This window comes from Podarcis vaucheri (genome assembly GCF_965113315.1).
Source record: "Podarcis vaucheri genome assembly, chromosome: 11".
NCBI classification, from domain to species: domain Eukaryota; kingdom Metazoa; phylum Chordata; class Lepidosauria; order Squamata; family Lacertidae; genus Podarcis; species Podarcis vaucheri.
Window position 1 is genome coordinate 36,071,778 of NC_138749.1, and position 27,921 is coordinate 36,099,698.

The 27,921-nt window shown below is 42.8% G+C and overlaps 1 protein-coding gene across 3 annotated transcripts in view; it reads left to right on the forward strand.

Annotated features, from left to right (window-relative positions):
• Window positions 1–27,921, forward strand: part of ADGRV1 (adhesion G protein-coupled receptor V1) — a 247,800-nt gene that overhangs the window by 134,250 nt on the left and 85,629 nt on the right. The window lies entirely within an intron of this gene.

Genomic DNA, 27,921 nt, shown 5'->3' on the forward strand with positions numbered 1-27,921 from the left:
CTTTCCCAACATCAGGGTCTTTTCCAGGGAGTCCTCTCTTCTCATGAGGTGGCCAAAGTATTGGAGCCTCAGCTTCACGATCTGTCCTTCCAGTGAGCACTCAGGGCTGATTTCCTTCAGAATGGAGAGGTTTGATCTTCTTGCAGTCCATGGGACTCTCAAGAGTCTCCTCCAGCACCATAATTCAAAAGCATCAATTCTTCGGCGATCAGCCTTCTTTATGGTCCAGCTCTCACTTCCATACATCACTACTGGGAAAACCATGGCTTTTACTATACGGACCTTTGTTGGCAAGGTGATGTCTCTGCTTTTTAAGATGTTGTCTAGGTTTGCCATCGCCTTTCTCCCAAGGAGCAGGCGTCACTAGAGATATGAAGCCCCAATTCACTGACAGCAGCTATTGGTAAAGAAAACTGTAGCTTATGTTTGAGCAGCTATGCTATTGAATTTGAAAAGTGAAATTAAGTACAAGAACACACGTAGAATCCCTTCTAATGCTAATACAATGTAATGTGTAGGGAAAGCCAGCCTCCAGTGGAAAGGTAGATAATGGAGGACTCCCCCTCTGCTTGAAAAAGTGCTGAAGATATCAAAGAAATTACAGTAAAATGGGAGAGGGACCTGGGACATACGATCAAACCCAATATTTGGAATGAATTATGGACTAAAAATATAAAATTCATGGCTTGTTTCCTTATAAGGGAAAATCTTATGAAAATGTACTATAGGTGGTACCTGACCCCTGTAAAACTTGTGAAAATAAATAAATCAAACAATAACAAGTGCTGGCGATGTAAGGAACAGATAGGAACATACTACCATATGTGGTGGTCCTGTCTAGAGATGCAAAGATTTTGGAACATGATTTATGAAGAGATAAAGAGATTGATAAAAACTACATGTAGCAAGAAACCGGAAGAATTTTTACTAGGAATGGTTTCAGATAATATTCCCAAAAACAAAACTAGGCTATTTATGTATGCAACGTCAGCAGCAAGGGTTATAGTGGCAAAACACTACAAAGATAAAAATACACCCACTAAAGAGGAATGGCTAGTCAAATTGTGCGAGTATTTGGAGCTCACAAAGCTGACAGATGCAATAAGAGATAAACCTAAAAATTGGTGAAAGAAGAATGGTAATGTTTAAATAATTATTTAGGGGACAAGGGCTCAACAAGAAAGATCTGTCTATGTTTAGAATGATACCGCATAGAGAAATGTTCCCTGATACCAAGACGAGGGATTCCTTTGGAATGCAGATAGAGATAATTGATAAGAATAATGATCTGTTGTGAGCTTGACGGAAGTGTACAATAGATGAGCTTTCCTGCTTTGGCTCATCTTCCTTTTCCTTTTTCTTTTTCTTTCTTTTTCTATTTTTCTTTTTTCTTTTCTTTTATCTTTCCCATAGTTGCTTATGTTCTGTGTCATGTACTTCAATATTTTTTGTAGTTTTTTTCCATTACTATTAAGGAATTTTCCTTTATAATTTTGGTTGTCTATATTTATATGTACCTGTTTAAAGCAAAATAAAAGTTTATATATAGAGAGAGAGAGCTGATCTTTCAGCAAAAATATACAACTTACCCCTAAAATTTGCCTCTCTACCATAGTATTATGAGGTAGTTAACATAACACTTCTGACCCCCCACCCAAAAAAATCAAAAAAAAGAGAAAAGGATTTGGGGTGGGGGTGGGTTTACAGGTGCATCAATTTAATTTCTCTGTTGGGTAAAGTGGGTGACAAGGATCATTTAATCTAGAATTATTGCATAGAAGATCAAGCCTACTGAGGAAGATTTAGCATGGCTTCTGCAAAGGGAAATATTGTCTCTTTAAACCTTCCAGGCTTTTTTTTTTTTTTTAAGAATGTCAGCAAATATGTAGGTAAGAGTTAACAAGGAGGCTGTGCACACATTAGCAGCTCAAAACGCAGCAAGTTTGTTTTCCACTGCTGCATTTCACGTCACTTTGCATGTGACTCTAAAGCCCTAAATGGCCTCGGTGCTGTATACCTGAAGGAGTGTCTCCACCCCCACCGTTCAGCCCAGACACTGAGGTCCAGCTCCAAGGGCCTTCTGGCGGTTCCCTCACTGCAAGAAGCGAAGTTACAGGGAACCAGGCAGAGGGCCTTCTCGGTAGTGGCGCCTGTCCTGTGGAACAGCCTCACATCATATGTCAAGCAAATAAGCAACCATCCTACTTTTAAAAGACATCTGAAGGCAGCCCTGTTTAGGGAAGTTTTTAATGTTTAATGCTGTATTGTGTTCTTAATATTCAGTTGGGAACCACCCAGAGTGGTTGGGAAAACCCAGCCAGATGGGCTGGTTATAAATAATAAAATTATTATTATTATTTAGTATTATCAGAGAGATGTAATGTTCGTTGCCTGTTGGGTTTCCCCTCATCCAAACTCCTGTTCATGAAACTGTTATCTGAGCATGTGCAATAGCTTTCTCAAATGTATACATCTCAGCATAACTGCAAAGTGAATGCTGCTTATGCTTTCCAAATTGGATAGTAGCTGGTTAGCATAGTACCAAAACCATTTTTAAAAATGAAAACAAATTTAAGTAAAAATAAATATAGTGAAATGCCTTGTTTGTTAAGGGGACTGAACATAAACTGGTGTTTAGCTGGTGTTCTTTAACCAATATTTCAGTTACATTAGTTTTAATGGGTTCAGACGCAGTTGAGCAGGTATAACCTAAAATGACCATAATCTAGAGAGTGACAAATTCATCCAGAGTCTCAACTCTCAGAAGCTTTTCTTGTGGTCAGCCGCATTGATTAATCAGGACACATTTGCGTCTGTTTATGTGCAATTCCTGTTCTTTTTAATTAAGTCAGAACAAGGTATGTTATCTGGATTGTGCCATTGTTTTCCTTTTGCAAATGTATTAAAGGAAGAAAAAAAGAAAAAAGAAAAAAAGGGGGGACAGCTTGCATTCACACTACAACAAATACAAATGCCCTCCAAATATCCAAATAGATATCAGAATGAATCTGGCGTGTATAGAAAGTATGTTCAAATGCAGCAAGGACATTAAGGTCTTCAAACCATAGCATAGTAGATGGTGCATATTTATCCTTTCAAGCTTTAAATAATACATCTCTTAGCAACCACAAGAGCTTGTAGAGTCTGTGTTTGCTGTCCTTCTGTTAATCCTAGTGTTACAGGAATATAATTTAAAAGTACACGATCATCTGCAAATATCGAGGATTTTAATTTGGACAAATTCGGATTATGTCAATTGTACTACAGTATGAAGCATGGCTTTGTTTTGAATTGTATGAGGCATACTAGTGAGTATGGAAAGTTGTACAGTCTTCATCAGGTTTTTAACTATTACAGATTCTATGGCTCTATGTTTCTATGAGAATACTTGAATTTACAGGTGTGGAATGAAATAGGCGGTTATTGTGGCATGTTTTAAATTATAGATGGATATTGACTACCAAAACCTGCAGGTGGCAGTAAAACCTTTTTTCCCCTTCGTGCTTAAAGAAGCTTTCATTCTGAGTGGAATATGTGATACAGTGAATTGGGAAGACAAATAAAATGCTAGTTTGTGGGGTGGGGAGAAGAACTTCATTCCACGATAATATGATTTTTCCATGTGAGAGAAGATGGTTGTTAATGAAAGTTAATTCTCATATGCAACAGCAAAGCCTGCTTTATGCTTTTTCTCTTGCTAAATGTCCCTTGTTGTGAAATGTGAACTCTAATACAGGATCAACCTTGTTATTCAGTAGGCATTCTTTAAAGCGCAGAGGCTTGCATACTTGGTAACAACAAGCAATGCACTAAAACTTATCACATCTTGCTGATCTTCTGGGACCAAATATGGACATACCAGCACTCTGAACTAAGCACCTCTGTTGGTTTTAGGGCACTATTCATAAACATTAATGCTCCATTCCTTTGAAAAGGGTACTAGGCCTGATATGAACATTTGAGGAAAATATTCTTGAGATTTATATTATTAAGTGGTCTTGTCTGCTTGTGTTAGATGGTAAGTTAAAAGGTAAGATAAAGGACCCCTAGACAGTTAAGTGCAGTCAAAGGCGACTATGAGGTTGCGGCCAAGGGAGCCGGCATATGTCCACAGACAGCTTTCTGGGTCATGTGGCCAGCATGACTAAACCTCTTCTGGCGCAACAGAACACAATGAGGGAAAACAGAGCGCATGGAAACACAGTTTAGCTTCCCGCCACAGCAGTACAGTGGTACCTCAGGCTAAATACTTACTTCGTTCCGGAGGTCCATTCTTAACCTGAAACTGTTCTTAACCTGAAGCACCACTTTACCTAATGGGGCCTCCTGATGCTGCCACACCACCAGAGCACGATTTCTGTTCTCATCCTGAAGCAAAGTTCTTAACCTGAGGTACTATTTCTGGGTTAGTGGAGTCTGTAACTTGAAGCATATGTAACCTGAAGCGTATGTAACCCAAGGTACCACTGTGCCTATTTATCTACTTGCACTGGTGTGCTTTCCAACTGCTAGGTTGCCAAGCTTGTAATGGTAAGCTTGAAGGCAGGGGTGTTTTAAAAAATCTCTGTACATCAGTCAGCATATCTCAGGTCCTTTATAGATGATAATTAGTAGGCAATAACAGTTGGCACATGAGCAAATGTGAAAAGACTTCTCCCCCCCCACCACCACAAAATTTGGGGGTGCAAAAGAGGAAAGGGGAGGAAAAGAAGGGGAAGTCCCATTGGGCAAGTGGAAACCATTGCATGAGCTGGCTAAAACCACCAGATGCAATGTTGGCTGATGTGCATTGGAGTGGTAGGGTGGAAGGCAGAAAGGCCAAGAGCAGATGGTACAAAAGCCAATGACAGGCAGGCAGAGCCAACTAATTGTAGTCATGCTCTCCATCCTCCTCCCTACTCAATTCTGTAATGACAACAATGAGACTAAGGTATATAATAGAATCATAGAATTGTAGAGTTGGGACCCCAAGAGTCATCTAATCCAGTGCCTTCAATGCAGGAATCTCAACTAAAGCATCCCTGATAAATGGCCATCCAACCTCTGCTTTAAAACCTGCAATGAAGAAGAGTCCACCACCTTCCAGTAGAGTATGTCCCACTGTTGAACAGCTCTTACTGTCAGAAAGTTCTTCCTAATGTTTAGTCGAAACCTAATTTCTTGTCATTTGAATCTATTGGTTTGGGTCCTACCACCTGAAGCAGCAGAAAACAAGCTTGCTCCATCTTCCATGTGGCATCCCTTTAGATATTTGAAGATGGCTATTATTGCTCCTCTTAGTCTCCTTTTATTCAGGTAAAACATACCCAGCTCCATCAACCATTCCTCATAAGGCTACTTCATACCGTTTCCTCATATAATCGTCAAAACTACATTAGTAGTTACTGCTGAAATTAGGATATTCTTCTTCCGCTGTCTTCCTCAGACATTAAAATTCTGTCCATATTAACTCCACGTGAATGCCTTTGATGGGGTAAAATGAACCAGCATGTCTGAGATGCTGGAATGACTTGTTCATATTTTCCTTTTCATTACTATACTGAAAACTATGCTGATTAAGGTTCTATGAATTTTGTTTCATTTTACTAGAAGACTGTATCTAGGTATAATTCCATTGAATTAGCCTACTGTTTCATCTAAGAGATACTGATTAAAGCTGTCATTTTATATAATCTTCCTTCTTTTCAAAATAGAATTCCTTTTCAACCAAGTAACACAACCAGGTAATACAACACACTACTGAGAATATAAGACTGTTGTGCAAGTATACACAGAATCAAAAGGGAAAGTACCTGTTTAATATGGCAAAAGCTGAATATTTTGTTACAACAGGAGTTGGTTTGGGCCTCTTTCATAACAGCAAAAGTCATTTGGAAACAACATTTCTAGTTTCTTGTACTATCCGGTTGAGCAAGGGTATGAATTAGATAGGAAAATGCAACAATAAACATCCTGAATTCAGTCTCTGTGAAGGAAGATTTCCTGCCTTTTGTACTTCAAGCAGTTTCAAAAGGGTGTCATGAATCCCTTAGAGGTGTCATGAAGAGGCAGTCAAAGGTTGTGAGTAGGAAGTGGTTGGGGAGCTAGATCTGGAGGACTCTGGAGGGGGTCCCTGCAGAGTGGGAATAGTGGATTCCAAAGCCCAAGAGATGTCTGATTCTGAGGAGGGTCAGAATGGGTAAGGGGGCAAAGATTCGCTCTCCAAAAGAGGCTCAGGCAAACTCTAAGTGCCTCCCATTACTTCTCTTCCGGGCATGCCCCACCCATAGCTTCTCCAGCCAAGTAGCCACCCCTGGCACCTTCTTCTATTACCCAGGAGTCTCTCCTTATGCCAAGCCAGCACTCATCCTGCCTCCATTGCCTAGGATATGGAGACGCATACAAACCTCCCCTAACCAACCCACTAGGAGTGCCCATTTGCCTGCCCAATGTAAGGACTCCAGTCACATCCTGTGGAAAATGCTGTGCTCACCCTCTCCTTCAAAAGGAAGGGACAGGGGAAACCTCACTTGTTGCCTAGCAGTGACCTTGACCTCTCATGTAACTGCTGATCCTTGCAACCTGAGACTTGCCTTATGTCCCACTCTTAATCTGAAAGTGAAAGCCATTGGCAAAACCAGAGTTGTGAGTTCCAGTTCCCCACTGGACAAAGAGAAGAGATACACCGCCCTTTAGAGGTGCTTACCCATAGTTTACTTCCCTGATTTTTTACAATGTGGTAATCAGAAATGGTTGAAAGAAAACTGTAGGCTGTTTCTTCCTATATCAGCAGCTGTTTGTTTCTGTGTCTTGATTCTTCCCACTTCCTCTTTGTACCAAAGACCTGGGGTTATAACAGACACCAATATTCACATCAAAAGTCTGTTTGTTTGATGCAAGACTGACAAAAGGTACATATAACAGCTTGAGAGAACTATAGCTGTGGATGTGGTTCTGTTGAGAGTAGAGGTAACTGGATAAAACTGTAGAATGAGTGACCTAACCTGTGGTTCCGCTGGGTTACAGGCCTCTATTCAACTATGTAGGTTAGCTTTCATCAGAGCAAAGAAAAAACATTTGTAATGTTAATGGAAATGTTGTTTCATATGGTGATTGCAACATGCGGTACTATGTTTCTAGCACATGGTGAGATGGCATTTCCTTGCTCCCCTGATTTGCTCTTTAAGGTTTAGATAAAGGGGAAACTATTTACCAATTAGTTACTGACTAGAAATGACCTGTATACTGGCTGTGGCTGCATGCAGCCTGCCAGACATAGGAAGAATCGAGCCGTGCAATGAGTCAAGTCTTCCCATGACACCATTGTGGGCAGAGCTATAGCTCAGTTGCAAAGCATCTGCTTTCCATGCAGAAGGTCCCAGGTTCAACCCCTGGCATCAGCAGGTAGGACTGAGATATCCCTACCGTGTCTGAAACCCTGGAGGGCTGCTGCCAGTCCATGTAGATAATACTGGACCAAGGGTCTGACTCTGAATAAGGCAGCTTTCTATGTTCTCATTCCTCTGTGGTTGTGGTTGTATAGTAAAATCATCCCCTCACATAAACTAGGAAGCTGCCTCATACAATGTCTGAACATTGGTCCATCTAGCTTAGCATTGTCCACACTGACTGACATAAACCCTCCAGGATTATTTCCCAGGCCTACTTGGAGAATATACGTTAGCTGTTCTGGATGCAGAGGAGATGCTGACCACTGAGCTAACCAGAATTTAGAGACGACTAATGGCTACAGCCATCATGCTGGGCTTTTTAAAGCACTGGCCAAGTAATAAGAGGTCATCTGCTTTCATACAAAGGCCATGGTAAACAGATAAGCGGCAATGGATTAGCAGCAATATGTGCCCTGGTTCAGTTAAATGAATTTGATAGGTCGCAGTGTAGAGCATACAGTTTTTAATACAACTAATCCTTTCAGACTAGGAGATTTGTGAAGCTTAGGTTGTAAGGATTGGTCTCTGGCAGACAGTGTAGTGCAAAAAATCAAATTCCAGTGATAAAATTAGAAACTTGGGACTGTTCATTTCAGGCTGTCGGCTTTGTTCTTGTTCAACAGAATATTGTCTGTGTTTTAATATCGGTTAAACAACATGCCTGTTTGTGGCCTGCTGTCCTTTCATTGTCTTTGTCCTATAGTAAAGGTAATTCTCATACTCCAAAATTCTCTTAGCTCTTTCACCTATTTTATTGTTGTGAAAAGCAAAGTGGTAAAGTTTTCAGTGAATTCATACTGTATTTATAACTGCCAACTTGCAGCCAATCCACTGCAGAGGCTGTCACCCATTTTCATTCTACGTTGGAGTAGCTTCTACTTCTGAATGGAAAAATAGAAGCAATTAACAACAGTAATACAGTATTATTTCAGGATTGAAATTTTGCTTAGCTTTGTCTAAGCTGGGAATATTTCATAAACAAAGCTACTTGTTCTCTCTATGGGCATAGTAATTGCGTGTTGAGGTCCACCAAAACCCCCTTCCCAATAACTCACACATCACACATAATTTTTGTTTAAGGTTTTTGGCATAATTTTGGCCACAACTTTATTTAAATACAAATTGAGAGTGGTTGCTTAGGCATTGGTTATGACTATCTGTCCCCTCCCGCCATGGGGGACAGCACTGACTCCCTAGTCAGTCCCGGAGGAAACAAGGGACAGAGTCAGCTGGAGCTGCGTCACAGGCCCTCAGCTACTCCGCGCTTGTTCCTTGAAGCTTACGCGGCCCGCACCCTGCTCCAAGGGTTTGGACGAAGGGGATGGTAAGCTTCAGAATTCCTTTAACGGAATACCCGTCTGCAGCAGCATTGGAGGGGCAGGCACAGCCAATCCATACCCCTCCACCAACCAATTTAACCAATGCCTAACCGCCAACCTTACAAGTTGTGACGATTTGCTAAGCAGTAGGCAAAACCCAAAAGGCACGCACTAATCAGCCAATTGGAAAAATTCCTACTGGGCCCCCGCACCAAGGCGAACGACCCCATGACAGGCAGAGCAAGGTCAAGGCGCAAGCCCAAGCAAGGGAGGGCGGGCGGGAGATCCGGTGTCCACAGCAAAAGAGAAAGAGAAAGCTGTGGACCCTGCTTATAAAGCCATTGATCCCACCCCTAAATTGGCAACATCCAAATTGCCCCAGTAACAACATCCTCCAGTCTGCTCCCAGGCCTCTAGCCATCTATGGCCTGGTCACTAACATGGGGTTTTGTTCGGCCCCAACCGCAACACGTGCTCTCTTTTGATGTGAACACGCTTTGCGTGTTGAGGTCCACCAAAACCCCCTTCCCAATAACTCACACATCACACATAATTTTTGTTTAAGGTTTTTGGCATAATTTTGGCCACAACTTTATTTAAATACAAATTGAGAGTGGTTGCTTAGGCATTGGTTATGACTATCTGTCCCCTCCCGCCATGGGGGACAGCACTGACTCCCTAGTCAGTCCCGGAGGAAACAAGGGACAGAGTCAGCTGGAGCTGCGTCACAGGCCCTCAGCTACTCCGCGCTTGTTCCTTGAAGCTTACGCGGCCCGCACCCTGCTCCAAGGGTTTGGACGAAGGGGATGGTAAGCTTCAGAATTCCTTTAACGGAATACCCGTCTGCAGCAGCATTGGAGGGGCAGGCACAGCCAATCCATACCCCTCCACCAACCAATTTAACCAATGCCTAACCGCCACAGAGCCTTAGCTCACCGCCAAACCACTCACAAATGCAACCCTTCCTTCAATCCCAAAGCAACCATAGCCAACCAGGTGTCGTTCCCTATAGGGGAAATATTCACCCTAAAGCTGGCAGCAGCCTTGAAGGTAAGCACAGGGTGCAAAATCACGGAACCACCTGAAGCAAAGCCTATTTTACTTTATTATTTTTATTTTATTTTATTTTATTTTTATTTTATTTTATTTTACACTTCCTTATTAACATGCTTCCCGGCCTCTTTGGTGGTAGTTTGTCTAGGCACTGGTTCCTGACTAGCTGCACCTGACCTCAGCAGGGCAGCACTGACGACTGGGCCCCACCATATCGTCAGTACCAGCAACATTGTGGGGGAGCAATGAATCCCAAGGCAATCGCATCCCGCCAGGTGTCGTTCCCCATAGGGGAAAGATGCACCCCCCATCTGCCCCAAAGAGGGGAACAGTCTTGAAGAAAATAGCAGGGTGCAGTATCACAGAACCACCTAAAGCAAGGACCTATTTTATTTTATTTGTTATTTTATTTTATATGTTATTTTATTTTATTTTATTTACTTTATTTATTTTATTTTATTTTCCACCGCCATATTAACATGCTTTCTGGCCTGCTCGGTGGTAGTTTGTCTAGGCATTGGTTCCCGACTAGCTGCACCTGACCTCAGCAGGGCAGCACTGACGACTGGGCCCCACCATATCGTCAGTTCCAGTAAACAGCATGGGGGAGCAATGAACCAGGATCAGACTCAAGCTCACCCCCAAATGCTCCCAGGGACTCTTGCATGGCCCTACCCCTCAGAAAGGGGTCAACAAAAGCATGGCGAATCCTTGGATTCCCTTAATGGAACATCTTTGCGCATTGGAGGGGACAGGTGCTCCAACCCCCCCTCCAGACCACCTTGAACCAATGCCTTAAATTATTTTGAGTCCAGGGAGAGCTGCCATCAACTCAATCCAAGCCCTCTTGCATGCAGGAATGCAAACTTATGCTGGAGGAAGACAGCAAATCATTCTTGCCCAGCTGTACCACCAGCACTGCGGGAGGACCACAGGTCACACTCGACCGCACCAAAGGAAGGATCTCCTCCCAAAGCATTCCCCATCTGGACATCCAGTATATGTCCACATGGGCAGGAAGACTGAGATGGCGCCCCAGTCCAGACTTGTCAGCGCACTTGCCAGCCCAGTGTACAGTGCTGTGGCCCAAATGTGCACCGCTGCTCCTATGAGAAAAGGAAATAACAGACAAGCATCAGCACAGACATCATTGTGACACTTCCTGATATAACCCTTGTCAGCGTCAGACTTCCAATGACCCGTATTCACAATCCTGTCTACTGACAGGCCCCCAGTGTGCAGCCTTTGCAGCAGCACCTAATCGTAAGGAATGAGGCGTGTTCAGCGGTAAGCAAGCCGCAGGCTGTAATAACTGGTGCACGACGTAAGCACATTGATGCCTGGCTAACGGGAACCCATTTTCATGCACTAGGAGCGGGCCAGCCCCCAGGGAATAAAAAGCCAAATATTCTGTTATCCATAACTGGGCAAGGGCCCTCCTCATCTGTAATGGGAAGCCTGATTGTAGCACTCCTGCCCACTAAGTCTGTTTTAGAGTTCCCAACTCTAATGACAAGCTCCAAAGCAGATAAGGATAAGTCCTGAAGCAATAAGCCTCCAGACTCTCAGCCCTGTGCTGGCTCCAACAACCATTTCCCCAACCCTCAGTGCGAAAATGCAATGGACAACTGAAAGGAGTCTCGCCTTGATCTTTTACCAGCAGACAAGTTTTAACTTGTTGCAGATCCTGCATAGGTAAAATTGACCGACTTCCTGCCCACTGCCCTATGAGGTTGGAGCCTATTCCAACCTTCCAAGGCCCTGCGCATTACAAACTTTATGCAAGGGTCTCTGAAAAATAAAGCTTCAGTATAACAGACATTGCAGCGGACTGAATTCCGATAGTTAGAACAGCACGCCCAATCTGCGGCAGGTGGACCAAATACTGCAGGATCTGCTCAGAGGATGGGGGCCAGTTCCTCTGAATGGCCGCGGACTGCCAGCTTAAGGCTAAGAAATCCATCCAGGCCTTCCCATAAGAGCTAAAAGCAGAAGGGGAAATGGAAGCTGCCGCTCTCTGAAATTACTAATTGTTGTCAAAATGCCACAGGTGGTCTGGAAAAGTCTGGCAGTAGCTGAGTGTCTGGAGCCCAGGATCTGAAGCGCTCCATCTGAAAATGGGATACAGTGTCAGAGACATCATTAGAGGATCCCGTAATCAGGAGAGCAGAAGCACAATATTAAACCTTAAGCTGCGCAGCTCCAACACGTGAGCGGAGGGGCGGAGACTCTGCTGGAGCGTGAGGACTGTTTTGCCAAGACGCTCACCACTACCTGGTTATCAGACCAAAAGCAGATCCGATGGTCACTGAACTCCTCGGGCCCCATGTGAACTGCTGCTACAATGGGGAAAACTCAAAAGTTAGGTCACATGATTGCCTCACCATACCGGGCTTGAGGCCATGGCTTTGCACACCAGCAGCCCCTGAAATAAAAACCACAGGGCAAAGATCCAGCAGCATCAGCATGAACCTGAAAGATCCCTGTGCAAGTATCCTGCCATGGCCAACTACTATTGCATACATATAGGAATTGCAACCATTGCATGAGATCCCATTGCATGAGCAAGGTAAGGGGACCTCAACATTTAGGAATTGCAACCATTGCATGAGAAAAGTAAGGGGACCTCAGGCCGCAGGCAGCCTGGCCTAGTGGGAAGGGAAGGGGCGGCCTGGGGCAACCACTCTGCATGCAAGATTAATTAAGTGACCCAGCAAGATCGGATCTGATGAAGCATCACTTGCTACAGAGGAAGTATTACAAAAATAACTTCCTTCAAGGCAGACAGCTTCTCCATAGGCAAGTGGTATGTTTTAGCAACGATATCCAACTGGATCCCTAAATAAAATGGGAATATGGGCAAAAAGTATTGAGGTATTGCTTGCCAGCTTCCAGCCCCGCTTGGGCAGGGGGCATCTTGTGCTGCCATCATAAAACGTAAATTTACAGGGCCGACGCTGGCCAGAACCGCTAAAAAGGTCCCGACAAACTGCCGCCGAGCCAGCTTCCTTTTCAGACACACACTGCGCAATGCAAAAACACACTCCGTGCAGTGCTCACACAATCCATGCAATGCAACTATACTCCGTGCGATGCAGCTACACACTCCGTTCAATGCAACTACACACTCCGTGCAATGCAAAAACGCACTCCGTGCAATGCAAAAACGCACTCCATGCAATGCAACTACCCTCCATGCAATGCAACTACCCACTCTGTGCAATGCAACTACACACTCCATGCAATGCAACTACACACTTCATGCAATGCAACTACACACTTCATGCAATGCAACTACACACTCCGTTCAATGCAACTACACACTCCGTGCAATGCAAAAAAACGCACCCCGTGCAATGCAACTACCCTCCATGCAATGCAACTACACACTCCGTTCAATGCAACTACACACTTCAAGCAATGCAACTACACACTCCGTTCAATGCAACTACACACATCGTGCAATGCAAAAACGCACTCCGTGCAATGCAACTACCCTCCATGCAATGCAACTACACATTCCGTGCAATGCAACTACACACTCCGTGCACTGCACACACCCTCTGTTCAATGCAACTACACACTCCGTGCAATGCACTCTCTGTGCAATGCAAAAAAAAAAACAACAACAAAAAACCCCACACACTCTGTGCAATGCCACTACACCCTCTGTGCAATGCCACTACACTCTCCGTGCAATGCACACACACTCTGTGCAATGCACTCACACCCTCTGTGCAATGCACTCGCACCCTCTGTGCAATGCACACAACATCTGTGCAATGCAAATGCAAATCTCTCACGCAATGCAATGCAAATGCAGCCCGTGCAGCGCTGTGCCCTGCAACGCACAGAGCAAACTGCAGTGCGGGCACACAAAGGTGCTTTCTCCCGCTTGCATATTGCAAACTTGGCGCCTGTTACATCCCTCACAGTGAGGGAACCACCAAAAGGCCCTCGACACTGGACCTAAGTGTCCAGGTAGAGCAATGGGGGAGCATGCAGCTGTCCCATATAGGGACCAATCCTGCAACCTAGGCGTTACCGGCACTATGCGCTGACCAGCTGAGCTATCCAGGATGATCCCTAAAGACCCAGGACAGCCTCACCCTGACCCCTGTAGAGGTCCAAGGTGATGTCTGAATCATGATCCCTGCTCCTCTTTGCCCTCCTCCTGGATTGCAGCCTTCGAAGATGCTTCCTTCTGGAAGAAGACACCTGGGGCGTCCACAAGTCATCCCCTGCAGGAGAGGCAAGCTCTTGAGGCATTTGCAAAAGCCCAGTCATAGTCTGCAAAAACTAAACAATGTAAGGAACTGGTGAAACCAATGCTTCGTGGACCACATGGGGACACTATTCAGGCCGGAAACGCTTCCAGGCCATCGAATTCTAGGGCAAAGCCCTAGGATCACCTGCTAGGCCAGGCATAAATGTTTCCAGTGAAATAGCAGAGTTGAGGCAGCCCACAGCTTGTCCAGGTACCCCTGCTTGCCCTTTTTGAGGGAAGCACCCCTTCAAGAAACCCAAAGTTCTTTTATCACAAATGGGCCGAACTACCCAGCAACAGAATAGCCCAAAAGGAGCAGTTTGTTTTGTTTTGTTATAACAATGGCTAAGAGGGGGATATGAACCCTGTCTCCCAGGTCCTAGTCCTACACTTTAGCCACTAAACCACAATGGCTCGCCTAAAAAATGGCAGTCGCCACTATCAGGGCAAAACAAACTTAAAGAAAATAAACTTGTTCAGAAACAGCATAGTTCAAGAGCATATACAGAGTGCTCATAGTCATTGTAGGCACTGAAAGCCTCTGCCGCCCTCTGTCTGCCTCAGATATACATTAGCAGCAACTGAGCCTGCAAGCAGGTACATTCTTATAGAGAGGTCAGAGACTTAACAATTAACTGCTACCTGTAGCAGACTTAGGCTTGGAAGTTATGCGCAGGCCGAATAGGCCTCCATGCCTCTGCTCTTGAGAATCTTAGTCTCATAGCAATATTAAAGGAACTCAAAATAGTGCTCCCGCCCAAGGCTAGATTAAAATTTGGCCAACAGCGCTGCACACACTCAAATAAAGCCAACCTTCGGGGGTGCTATAAACGAAAGTGATTCCAGCTAAGCTGGGAACAGCCCTGACTAGCCCCACAATTTACAACAGGAGAAATGGGGGAAACCTTTTTGCGAAAGAAAGGCAAGCCACAGATACAGGGAGAATCTTCCCACAGGGCAGGGTAAGGGGTGGGGTGGGAAATTGAACAGGAAAAAGGGGAATTAAATTATTTAAGGGACTAAAGAGGATTAAAAGAAGGGGGAAATAAAGAAATGTAACCAGACAATGAGAAGTTTGCATCACTGTCCTCCAGACAGTCCAAGTGCTCCATGAGATCCGGTGTCCACAGCAAAAGAGAAAGAGAAAGCTGTGGACCCTGCTTATAAAGCCATTGATCCCACCCCTAAATTGGCAACATCCAAATTGCCCCAGTAACAACATCCTCCAGTCTGCTCCCAGGCCTCTAGCCATCTATGGCCTGGTCACTAACATGGGGTTTTGTTCGGCCCCAACCGCAACACGTGCTCTCTTTTGATGTGAACACGCTTTATTTTCAAGCTTGACGTGTCCACTATTGTGTTCTGGATGCATGTCTCTCTCTCACACATTCTGTGACTTTACCACTGGGTCATATGTGGGTTATGTAGCCAAGCAACAGATTCAGAAAATATCACCAACGCACTGACCCAGATGAAGGCAGTGTTAATAGCCATGCTTTGGCTATTACTGCAACCTGTCAACCATGTAAGGAATCCCACTAGGAGCCTGATAAAGTTGCCTACCTGAGACTACACAACTTATTTGGAGGAGTGGGGGTCATCTGGAAGACTACAATATATGGCTGGTAGACCGTATTAAATGTGATGTTTGGTCATTTATTTTAAAGATTGAAGTGCTATATTTCAATCCCAGTGGTATTTAATTTCTTTTATAAGTAACTTAGATGAAGGAGTGGACCAGATGCTTATCAAATTTGCTGGTCATACCAAATGGGCTAATATCTCTGAAGATAGGGCCTGATCCACATATCACACTAAACCAACTATGAGTCTAGGAAAATGTCCCTTGTTGACTTTTATTTCCTTAAAATTAACTGTGGTCATCTGGTTCAGTCTTTGAGAGAGAAATGACTGTCTGCTCCAGGTTTCAGCTTCACTTGAATCCTAGGCCCAACCAGAGCTTGGGAAGAAAGTAAACACACTATTGCGTGGTAGTAATATTAAACTCATTTTCAAGAATTTTTTCCAAGGAGCATGGAATATTCTGCGTTCCAAAATGCAGGCCTGTTTCGCAAAAGAGTTGAAGATAATCAAAGGTACTTTTGTTAGTAACAGAGGCAGAAATAACAGGTAATGTGGAGAGTTCACTGTAGAACCTGCCACCACTTGGTAGCTTTCCAGTTTGTCCTTATTTAACTGCAGTCACAAAAGGTCAGAGAAATAGCCCATGGATTCTGTATGCTTTTCTAATGTCCTGATTGTGTGAAATTAGTGCAAAACATTATTGCATACTCAGCAGACTCATGCTTTATATCATAAAGCATATCCCCTAATTCAAAACAGTTTAGTGGATTAATCCATTTTAGCTTTTTACCAGATTCATTGACATTAACTTGCCAAGATAGACTGGTATTGCCGCCCACTTTATTTTTCTCTCTTCCCCTCTCCCGCCACCCTTAGGAGGTAAGCACGATAGTGAATATATGCATGGCATACGGCTGTTGTAGCTTGTGTTCTTGGGGTGATAATTGCTGTGAAATTGCACGGTTCCTGCCTAAGAAGTTGGGCCAAGAAATTGCAGATGGTTCTAAGATACTGCACGCACAACCATAATTGTACATCCCCACCTGATGTAATTAAAAGTAGACACCAATATTTTAGGAGAGAATAAATTAAATGATTAGGCTGCAGTTCCCGGAAGAGTCCGATTTGCTCATTATATCTGGCTTATTTAAGTTTTTTGTTTTTTTAAATAATAACAAGTACAAGTCAAACAGCATTGAGCAACCTCTATTGCCGGAAATGAAGACAGTGTTAGATACATTTTCTTGTTGTAAATAGGTCCAATTACTGCATTATTAATGATATTATTTAAGCACTCATTAAATGTGACATTATTTAATGGGTTCATGTTAGTTTAAAGCCTTCATTATAGGATTGCTATGGGAGGGCTTGCAATCTTGTATTTTTCCATTCAGTTGAAGTCATAGCCCCTGTCATCCTAAGAATTTAGAAACATCTGACCCAGGTGCTATGCATGTTGCAATGTTGGGCTCCCAGCAGTTTTTGCAATCATTAATGCTTATAATTCTGTGGCAGATTCACCTGCTTCTCTAGTTTCATTTTTCATTTTAAATAGTGATATTAATCTAGAGCCATCTCTAGGCTCACAGGGTGAATTCCATTGAATATACTTAGTTTCTTGTGATTTCTGTAACTAGCTAGATCAAGTGGGAAGCTTCATTGCAATAGAAATGTTGAAGGCTCCATCTGAAAGACATTTGGGTGTATGTCTTTAGTTCAAGTGTCCTTAACTGAACTTAACATGTTCTTTATTTTGTATGTATACATGTAGTAAAGCTTGTAAATAATTTCAGCAGAAGATATTTGGTTTGAAGAATTTACAAGAATTAGCAGATTTAATCATCTGCAGTTGTGTAGTAGGAAAGTATTTACTAGAACCTTGTTAACACATAGAATCTAAAAATAACACATAGGACACTTTTTGTATGTTTTTAAGAAGTTGCCAGATTCCACTGTAACCTTTGAGTTATTTATGTTATCTTTATCAGGTTTGTAAGACTTCATGTTCAAGATCCAAAGCGAATTTTCTTCTCTGTTAATTTTTAACAACCTTGGTTTTATTTTATATTGCAGTGAATAACACAATTAAATCCTGCACTCAAACTTGGCTTCCTTGTTAGATAAGGAAATTAAAATAAGGTGGTGGTTTTTACTGACGTGTTATTTGTTGATGTAAGAGTATGTAAACTCTTAAGACTATTTTATGATAGAATCATAGAGTTGTTGAATTGGATGGGACCCTGAGGGACATCTAACTCCTGGAAAGTTACAAAACCTGCTATGGCTGCAGAGATTGATATGTGAGAGACGTATTTTGTTGCAGCTGGAGCAGATGAAGATGGCTGGTTGTGCTGCTGCAGATGCACCATGACATTTCTTCTCTCTGCACTCCTCCCAGTGCTCATTCTTCCTCTGGTCACTGTTATGGATGCATGACCTGACTGCTGGTCAGTTAATGCAGTTAATAAATCAACAATAGTATTACTGGGTAATATAATACTACTAGTTCTGATATGGGGTTAGGTTGGTGGAGGAGTTTGTGGAGATTTGTTGTCCCATACTATTTTCCCCTAGGCTTGAGGCTCTTGCCATTGGTGGCAACCGTAGCTTTGTAAATGTGATTGCCCCCAGCATTCTGCGCAGTGCTGCTGTTTGTCAGGAAAAGGAAACCGATTTCCTTGAATTCTCTATCGTAGATTTTTTATTTAGACAGGAGCTTGGGGTGTTTTGTTTACTTTTTGTTAATCTTCCACTTTCAATCTCAGATGCAGGAAAATTCATCCAGCCAGAACCCTATGTCATTGGCTCTCTTTTTTTGTTCTGAAACTGGCCAATTCCTGTTTGAAACTCATGTAGCATGTTTGAGGAACTGCGGTTTGAATGACAAGAAAGCTCTCCAGTCTTCTGTAGTCCACTTTACACAGTTAGCAAAAGATGTTGGGGGCATGTGGGAACACTTTTGTTGTTGTTTAGTCCTCTTAGTCGTGTTTGACTCTCCGTGACCCCGTGAACCAGAGCATGCCTTGGAAACTCTCACTTTCTTCTCAAAGCTTCTCCTTTTTTATGTCCATGGAGTTTTCTTGGCAAAATACTGTAGTGGACTGTTTGGGTAGGCAGAAAGGCAATGGCAGGTGTGACCAGAGCAATAAGTGGGTTGGGTGAGATCTGTAAGTGATGCTGCCCTAAGGACTGGAGGTTACCCACCTCTCCTTTAAGCTAGTGGAACTTGCTTGCAACTATGTATGGCAGACACTGGCGGAGGAACGGGAGTGCGGAGGGAGCAGACCACCCCTGGCACCACTATTCTGATAGGGTGCCATCGCGGTGCCCCCTCCCCGCGCACTGGGTGCCACGCCCACACAGGCGGCGCATCACACCCCAGAACATATGCCCCTGTGGGCTACACGCCACACCCTCGTGGGTGGCATACCATGCCCCCGTGATGCCAGCCATGCCCCCGGGGGTGCCAGCCACGCCCCCGCCTGCTCTCCGCCCCTGGTAGCAGAGCATGCAGCTTTGCCACTGACGGCAAAGTCAATATTTGTCTTCAGTCTCTCTGTTGTTATGAAACAAAAGGCACTTTTTTTCCTAGCTTCGTTATGTATTTGAACTAAAACCTTTTAAAACAGTGTAACCTTACGCTGAACTTATGTTTGTTGAACTCAGTCTGCCAGAGATTATAAAACCTGGTTGAAGGAATGTGCTGAGGCAAGCCAAAATACTTCTGTGTGTCACACTCTTCTTAACTTTATGCTGCTCATATTGTCAGTTAATGTGATCCTGAGTTATGCAATGCGTTCTCGAGAACATCTTCGATTGTTATGATAAGCAGCAACATTAGCAGATAGGGCTGCCTCTCTATGTACGCTCTCAGCTCCCTGCATGTTAAAGCTGTAACCCTACTCACAAGCAGTCTTGCCCGGGTTCAGAGTGCAAGCCAACCTTGCCACCTTCAAATCCATAAAAAGCTTTATTTACTCTGATACTGAGTAGCTTTGCTACGATGACGCTGGAGACGGGGGGCGGGTGCTATTTATTTCTTGTTAAATTTTATATCCAGTCCTTCATTATAAAACAACCACAGGGTAAGTCACAACATACATAACTATGGGGATATCTCTGGAATACCTCAGTTGGTAGAGCATGAGACTCTAACTCTCAGGGTTGGGGGTTTGAGCCCCGCATTGGGCAAAAGATCCCTGCATTGCAGGGGTTGGACTAGATGACCCCCGTGATCCCTTCCAACTCTAAAATTATATGAATACAGCCTTGCAAATATTTCAGCTGTCTAACAATTATACATCTCTTCTGCTTAATACAAGTCAAGAGTCAAAAGGCCTAGTTTTAACTTGTCAGCAAAAGCTAACCATTGTCTAACCTCTGCAGCAGTATTTTACAACTGGGATACCATCGTGAAGATTACTCAATTATAGAGTCCCACCTTCCTGGGCTTACCTTGTAGATGGTGCAACCAAAAGGGGCTTATATAAGACAGAACCTTTCATTTTACTACAACAGTTTCTGCACTGAGCACTTACTGTGGAATAGCTACACTTGCTTGCTCATTTTTTTACAGGACATCGGCACAGTGTTGTGAACGAAGCATTCCCTTCTCAGGTTTTCCCTGTTCACCTTGCTTTTTCCTCTTCCCATTAATCTGACGTTTTTAACTCTGAGGAATAGCTGCACGATTTCCCTAGGTCTACATGCCTTTTGTGCTGCAATCCTGGCTGGTTAGAATGCACCTAGTCATTTTTTAGATCATTCTTTGCCAACCTAGTGCCCTTCAGACATTTTGAACTAGCCTCCCAGCTAGCAAGTTAATATTTTTAGGCCTCTTGTGCAGTTACTGAATGAGAAATGCATTTGCTTTCTGGGGATTCAGGCAGATATCTATTTTAGGCTGAAAATGAGACCTTGTAGATGGACAGCAAATGCTAAATCACTGAGCTATGGAACCTCCTCAAGGAAGTACAGTGGTACCTCGGGTTAAGTACTTAATTCGTTCCGGAGGTCCGTTCTTAACCTGAAACTGTTCTTAACCTGAAGCACCACTTTAGCTAATGGGGCCTCCTGCTGTTGCCGGGCCGCCGGAGCACGATTTCTGTTCTTATCCTGAAGCAAAGTTCTTAACCTGAAGCACTATTTCTGGGTTAGCGGAGTCTGTAACCTGAAGCATATGTAACCTGAGATACCACTGTACTGTGAAGAGTTTTTCTTTCTTTTTAACATTAAATTGCATTAATTTTTTTAAGGCTGGAGTCATAAACACAATTACTAGGGAGTAAGTCCCATTGTTTCCAGTGGGGCTTACTTCTGCGCAAACATGCTTAGCTTGCATTGCATAACCATTAGAAGCAGCTTTACAGGTTGTAAATACAGGGAGGTGCCAAAATTGGTAGACCCAAATATTGACATTCCCCCATCCGCTGAGTGCATGTACCTTAAAAAAAAAAAATGTTCGCACTGAGATCTAGTTTGTATTCATTCCTGTTCTGTTTTCAACTATGCTAAAATAGTGAGTTACTTGGCAGCTAGGAATATTAAAGTAGAAGAGGTCACCCAGATTTGTTTTGTTTTTGGTAAGATTTTCAATCAGTTTATTCCCCCCCCCAATGGCAATCTGACTTTGGAACAGCTGCTTTCAGGAAACAGGAGCATTGTTCACGTACCAGTTGCTGGAAACCGCAGGAAGAGAGAGTGCTCCTGTGTTCAGGTCCTACAAGTCATGTTTGGCCACTCTGAGAACATGATGCCAATAGATGGGGCAGCAGGCTCTTCTTATGCTCTTAAATTCCCTTGTTTAGATGGGAATGTAGTTGCTGATTAAAGGTAAGTACTGTGTGTTACTTGCAGGATGTGGTAAGACTGCTTTGTTTAGGGGGTCTGCTGCTCACTGTGCTTCATGGGGCCCTGGATTTCTTCTCTGAAGTCCTGCCCTAATGGCACTACTGCACATAGACACAAAACGTGCCTTGTGTTTTTCACAATGCCAAATGATCTTATCTAATTTTCCGGCCTTGGAAATGTTGACTATTAAAAGGCTGTTTGGTTCTTGTAATAAACATGCAAGGAGGACAGTTTCAGTTTGCCCATTTTTAGACTTGCATTCTTTGCCCTGTTTGTTTTGCAGTGTTTTGTATGTCTGCGAATCATTTGCCCTTTCATGGATCCTGGAAGACAAAACTCAGTCAGGAAGTTCAAAGTTACCTGTGGAAAGAATGTTCAAATATGTCTTACCAAAAATAGCAGGTTCGGCTGTGTGAGTCTGATGAGCACAAAAAATAATCTGTAGCAAACTCTGCTGAAAGAGAATATCTAGCTAACTGCAGATAATGTGAAAAGTTTTCTGTAGCAGCAACCAAAACAAAAACATGGCTTTAACCAAAACATTAGGAAATACCATCTTCCTGGTTATAAGCTGGGGTTTGAAGCACTTACAAAAAAGTAGGAGCTAACTGTCTTGCTCTGAATTCGAGGCAAATTATACTGTTTTCTCCAGGCTTTCAGTGAGGCGAAATAATATTTTTCCAGGCTTTGAATGAGGTGAAATGCTCAATGATAAACAGATTGGATGTAGTCCAGTGTGATGTTAACACATCAAGGGCAATTTTCAAATAATGTGGTCTTCAAGGTGACTAGGGGGTCAGTTCTAATTCTGTGGACCTTTGAAGCCAGTTATATTTAATCTGGAGTATGTCTGGGTACTAGGAAAAATATTGTATATTTTGGCTGTGGAATCTGGATTGCTGTTTAACCTTCCCTGTAAATGGCATTATTTATTAATCTTGTATGACCTTTGATCAGGAGATCTCTGAGAAAAAGCCACATGGCTTTTGCCAAAACTCTACAGCATTTATCCTTAGCCCTGAGAGCCACATCCAAGGTTTTCTTTTAATGTCCTCACTGGATCTTCTTTCTCTGCTATGATTAGTATTATTCAGTGCTTTTCCCCTAAAAACATGTTTAGGTGTACTCTCATTTTGACTCAAGAAAATCACCATTTTTTAGTTCAAATTGGGGAAAATAAATACAGTAAATGTCACTATGTAACTTATCTTGCATTTTGGCACCTCAGTGAATCATGCACTATTGTTGCTGTTTATTAATTATAGAAGCATCAAGGCAATTACAAATATTATCATAAAAGCAGCTACAATTGTCCTTTTTTTAAGTAACAGAAATAACTGGCTATATTTAAAAACAATACAGAATTGACATCTACGGCAGAGACCTTTTTATCCAGCTAGAAAAGCTTGTTGAATAAAAAACATGGGCATCTGTCATATCTCAACAGGAATGCTGTTCAGCATGGTCACACTGAAAGCCCTGCTCCAAGATGCTGTGGGCTTGTGATATCTTGGGAAATTGAAGAAATTGAAGAAAACATTTTTTCCCTGCAGAATGCTGTTCCCATCTTATGTGAAAGCCAGCCTTGGCTGTCCCTTCCCTTCCCTTCTCATAGGCTGGTAGAAACTTGCTTCAGGTCTGAGTTTCAATCTCTAACAAGGAGCTGTTTATAACCCTGTAATAAACCCAATATGTTATCGCCACCTCAATCAGTCGTCTAATGTTCAGCAGACACCATATAAGTGAACACTGGCATATTGGTATTAGCAGAGTCTTCCTGAATACCATGAGTTTACTTTCACAAATGACAAAATAAGTTCAGGAGGCATTTGTGTTCTTAACTTTACTTCCTCGCTCCAAATTTAGGAATGTACTTGAAGTTCTGCATATGGCTATCCAGAGTGGAGAGTCATTGTTTTAAATTCGAATAAAAATAACTGTCAGGCTGCTCTGACATCTTCAGAGTCCCTGTTGTCTTTTGAGCATGGTTAAAGGTGCTGGATGTATCCTATAAAACCCAATGTACCACCAAGACTGCTTCTTCCCATTATAATTTTTCAGGATCCTTAGAAGCTTTTAGGAAATCTGCTTGGAAATTTCCATGTGTTACCCACAGCCTTTGATGTTGTATGACTTGTCCTTTCAAACAAAGATGGTATCAGCTGGAATGTTGTTTGGTGTCTGGTCTCCTCCTTTGGGGAACGTAATCTTTTGAGATTTCTGCATTGCAAGGGGTTGGACTAGATGACCCTCAAGGTACCTTCCAGCTCTACAATTCCATTATTCTGAGGCAAACCATTAGGCTAAAGGGATACTTAACTCTTGTAAAAAATGCTCTGCTAGTCTACCTATGTTCATAATGTATTATTCAACATATTAGAAAGATCCTCCATGGGTGAGCTAATAAAGAGATGCCTCATTCCATCACCTTTTTAAAAGAAATTGATAATTTTGGCATCCCTAAAGTCTATTGGGATCTCCTCTCTCTCCCAGATTTTTTTGATGAGCTTGTGAAATTGTTGTATAAGTTCAGTTCTTCCCACTTTGAAGACTTTGGTCCACTGGCTTTGTTGGTTTTTTCCATTTGGTTAATAGCTATACACAACTCTCCCAGAGATACTGGAAGCCCATCTCTTGTTTTTGCAGAGTTTGTGAGAGGACTCAGCAGCTACGGGGGAGTTGCAGTTAAAGAGATGCTGGTAATGTTCTTTCCAGCACAGTGCAATCACTTCTTTATCTTTTAGAAGTGTGGTACCATCTGTTGAGTGAAGGGGGCATATGCCATGATTTATTGGCTCATAGATGGTCTTTGTGGCTTTAAGGAAACTCTGTGCATCATGAGTGTTGGCTAAGTGCTGGATCTCTTGAGCTTTTTTTTAATCCACCAGGTGTTCTTTAGTTCTCTGGTTCTTTGAACCTCAGCCTTAGCGTTGTCATAGGGTTTCTCCCCCCCCCCTTAGTGACGCAGTTTCTATCTCTTTGCTGGATCTGAAAGGCCTTCCTTTTCTTGTCAATAATGTGTTCAATCTCACTGTCATTCTCATTAAACCCGTCCTGGTGTTTCTTGGTTTGGTATGGTCCAGAGTTCTTCGGTGTTATCAGGGAACTCTGAAAGCAGATGGTACTTAAGAGTCGTTTGGAAGCAATCCCACTTAATAGGATCTTGAAGGGCTTGAGTGTTCATTTTGTGCCTTGATTTCCTTCCTTGAAGCCTGCGTTGAGGTATAATCTTGATAGCCATTGTGGAACATATTAATCAGCAATTGTTGGCCCTTGTCATAGCTCTGGTAAGGAGCACATCACTGTGATCTTCAGCTTGGACAGTTGCATAGTCTAAGAGGTGCTAGTGGTTCGACTGAAGGTGCCTCCATGATGTTCTAATTGTTTTATTGTCAAAAGAATCTGTTGGTAATAACAAGGTTGTGCGCTGCACATATAGTAAAAAATAAGATTTTGTTCTGGTTGCTGTTGCCAATTCCTTCTTTCCCAATAGTCCTAATCCACAGATCAAAATCTCATCCAACTCTTGCATTAAAAGAAGCCAGGAGGATATTTTTATCTGCCTTAGGCATCTCTGATAGGATAGCATCCAGCTGAGGATAAATTTTTTTTTTAATGTCTTCATCAGCATCCAGTGTTGTTGCATAAGTGCTTAAAATAGTAGCCTGTTGGTTTTGGGGGTGTTTTATTTGAAGGGTTGAACGTCACTCATTAATGCCGGTTGGGACTTCTGACAAGAACTTCACAAGATTGTTTTTGATAGTGAAGCCTACTCCATGTATTCAATGTTCTTGTTTAGGTAGACTTTTCCAGAAGAATGTGTAGCCTCCTTTTTATTCCTTCAGTTATTGGTATATAAATTATACTCGCTTGCTCTTTGAGTTTGTTGAAGCACTGCAATATCAATGTTAAAACATCACAACTCTCTTGCAATGATGGCAGTCCTGCGTTTGGGACGCTCATTATCTGTGTTACCCAACAAAGTCCATATATTTCATGTTGCTAAGTTCAATTGCCTTTACAACCGCTGCATCATGACTCCACTGGGTGCTGTAATCCAGTCAGGGGAAAAGGGAGGCAGACTATGTTTAGGGCACCTTTTCTAGCCCCTCCCCCTATTCAGGGTGAGCAGAGTGGATCCTAAATAGGATTGCTCAGTCATGGATACAACTGCCAAACTACTCAACTGCCTCATTCCTTGAGTCAGAACAACTGGATCTGTATCCACTGCCCATGTGCCGGTTAATGACTAGGGGCTTCCAGAGTTCACGGTCCTGACCCTGTTACCATTTGCCAATTGCCATGGGACTTTTTTGAGTTTGGGTTTGGGATGGGCTTTTGGAAGAGGCCTGTGTGTGAATTTGTTTTATGTGTGTAGATCAGTCTTCACAGTAAGGCTCTATTCCGATGGCATGAGTATCATGACAACTGGTAGATTCCTATCTGCTGCAGTCTTCATCCACCTTCACAGCCATTGTAACATACCCACTTGTTATCTTCTGCCTGTTCTGCCACTGATGACTTATTGGATCATTCTTTGTCCAGCTCCTCCCCTTTAGCCTTACTGCCTTGGGTGACCCTGCTGGGAGTAGGAGACTCCCGACGGCTTCGCTTACAAGAGTCATAGGAACGTGCAAGCCCACTCACCATGACAAGGTGATGATCCAGCGAGTGAGCGAGTGTTGGAGTATACCGTCAACATCCCTGAACATTGTTCATGCTGGCTGGGGCTGATGGGAATTGGAGTCAGATAACAACTGGAGGGCCACAAGTTACACACATCTGTTTTTAGCTAAAAATAAACAGATTTTGAACAATTTCCCACTACCCCCCACAACTCTCATTGCTTCATCCCAATTTGTCCAAGAGGGCCTCCCAGACTATATGGGAAGGATTTTTTGTGGGGGGATGTAGAGGACAGAAGCAGCCAATCAAGGCTGACACTTCATGCATCCTATGAAGTGAGACCTAGTGCACAAAAAATGTGTCACTATTAAGGACAGAGGAGAAATTCAGTTCGGTTTGCATTTAAAGGGAAAGCTACCTAATTTGCATTTCCCAAAACTATACACTACCCAAAACACAGCCACTCTCCATAAATCGCACTTCTCTGGACTTTACAATGCACTTCTCTAGCCAAGCAATCAGTACAAAATTTCATATACTAGGGTAAAGCTGTTCTTATAAATGTATATATTAGTAGCATGCAGAAATGCATTAAATTATGGAAAATTGCAAAAATGTGAATATCAGAGAAATTGCATACAGGGGTGTGCATATTAGGAGAAATCTGCATGAAAATGCTCTTGAATTTTCATGAGGACTTTAAAAAACAATAATAACCACAAACTGATATGGAATTGTGGAGTTTAGAAAATGAGAAACCAAGAGAAACTGAAGTTGAAAGGTTTGCCCATCCCTAATCGCAATAAATCTGTTGGTCATTTGTGTGCCACCAGTTTTTGTGATACTTTTCCTGAAAGCTTCTGATACTTTTGGGGAAAATTTAGAAGGCAATAATCCTGGCCATTGTTTTAATGTATTCACTGTCCAGTCCAGTTTCCTTTCTTGACAGCTGAAATAGCTATCACTTTCATATTGACACTGAGTATAACAGCCCACTATGAGGCACTCTTTATCCACTTTCCGTAAAGGTATGCTAAGGCAGCTCTGAAACATTCTGCTCCTTCATTCATGTTTCCGCCCCCTCTCAGTAGCTCTGCAAAGGTTATTCTTTACAATGAATGCATGTAAGGAACAGAATGATGTGAAACAGTGTTTTCAGAACTCCTGAATGGGCCATTCTATTCTTGACGTCATAAGAAATGCACTGAAACATGCTACTTTTGACTAAACAAAGAATAGCTATACTTGAAGCTGTCCCATTATTTTTAAAATAATAAATCTTTGTGTTGAGAAATCACTCTTTTAGAACCTTAGAGCTATGAATCCACATTTGTAAGATGAAGAATTTGGCATAAGAGTGTGAAAAAAATGTATGTCTGTTACTGTGTGAGCCACGTTTCCCAAATGTCAGGTTGAGATGGAGTTCACCAGTAGAACATGGAAATAGTGAACAAGGTTGGGGGAACCCCAAAACAATGGACAGCTAGGGCCTGAACTTATGGATTTCAAAATTCCACTACTGGGCCTCTATAGTAACACTTCAAAACAAGTGCAATGAGGTCTGCACACAAGTATAAGACAAGTCATGGCTTAAAGTGTAAAGAATAGTGTTGAATTATATGGTGAAGCAGGGATGGGCCTTGTTGGACTCCCATCTTGACTAGGAGTAGGGGAGAAATTCTGGGGAAATGGATTATGGGTGTTATAGTCCAATAACTTCTATAGGGCTATTGATTTCCCATTCCTGCTGTAAACACTATAACTGAGGATATTAACCACTGACAACAAATAA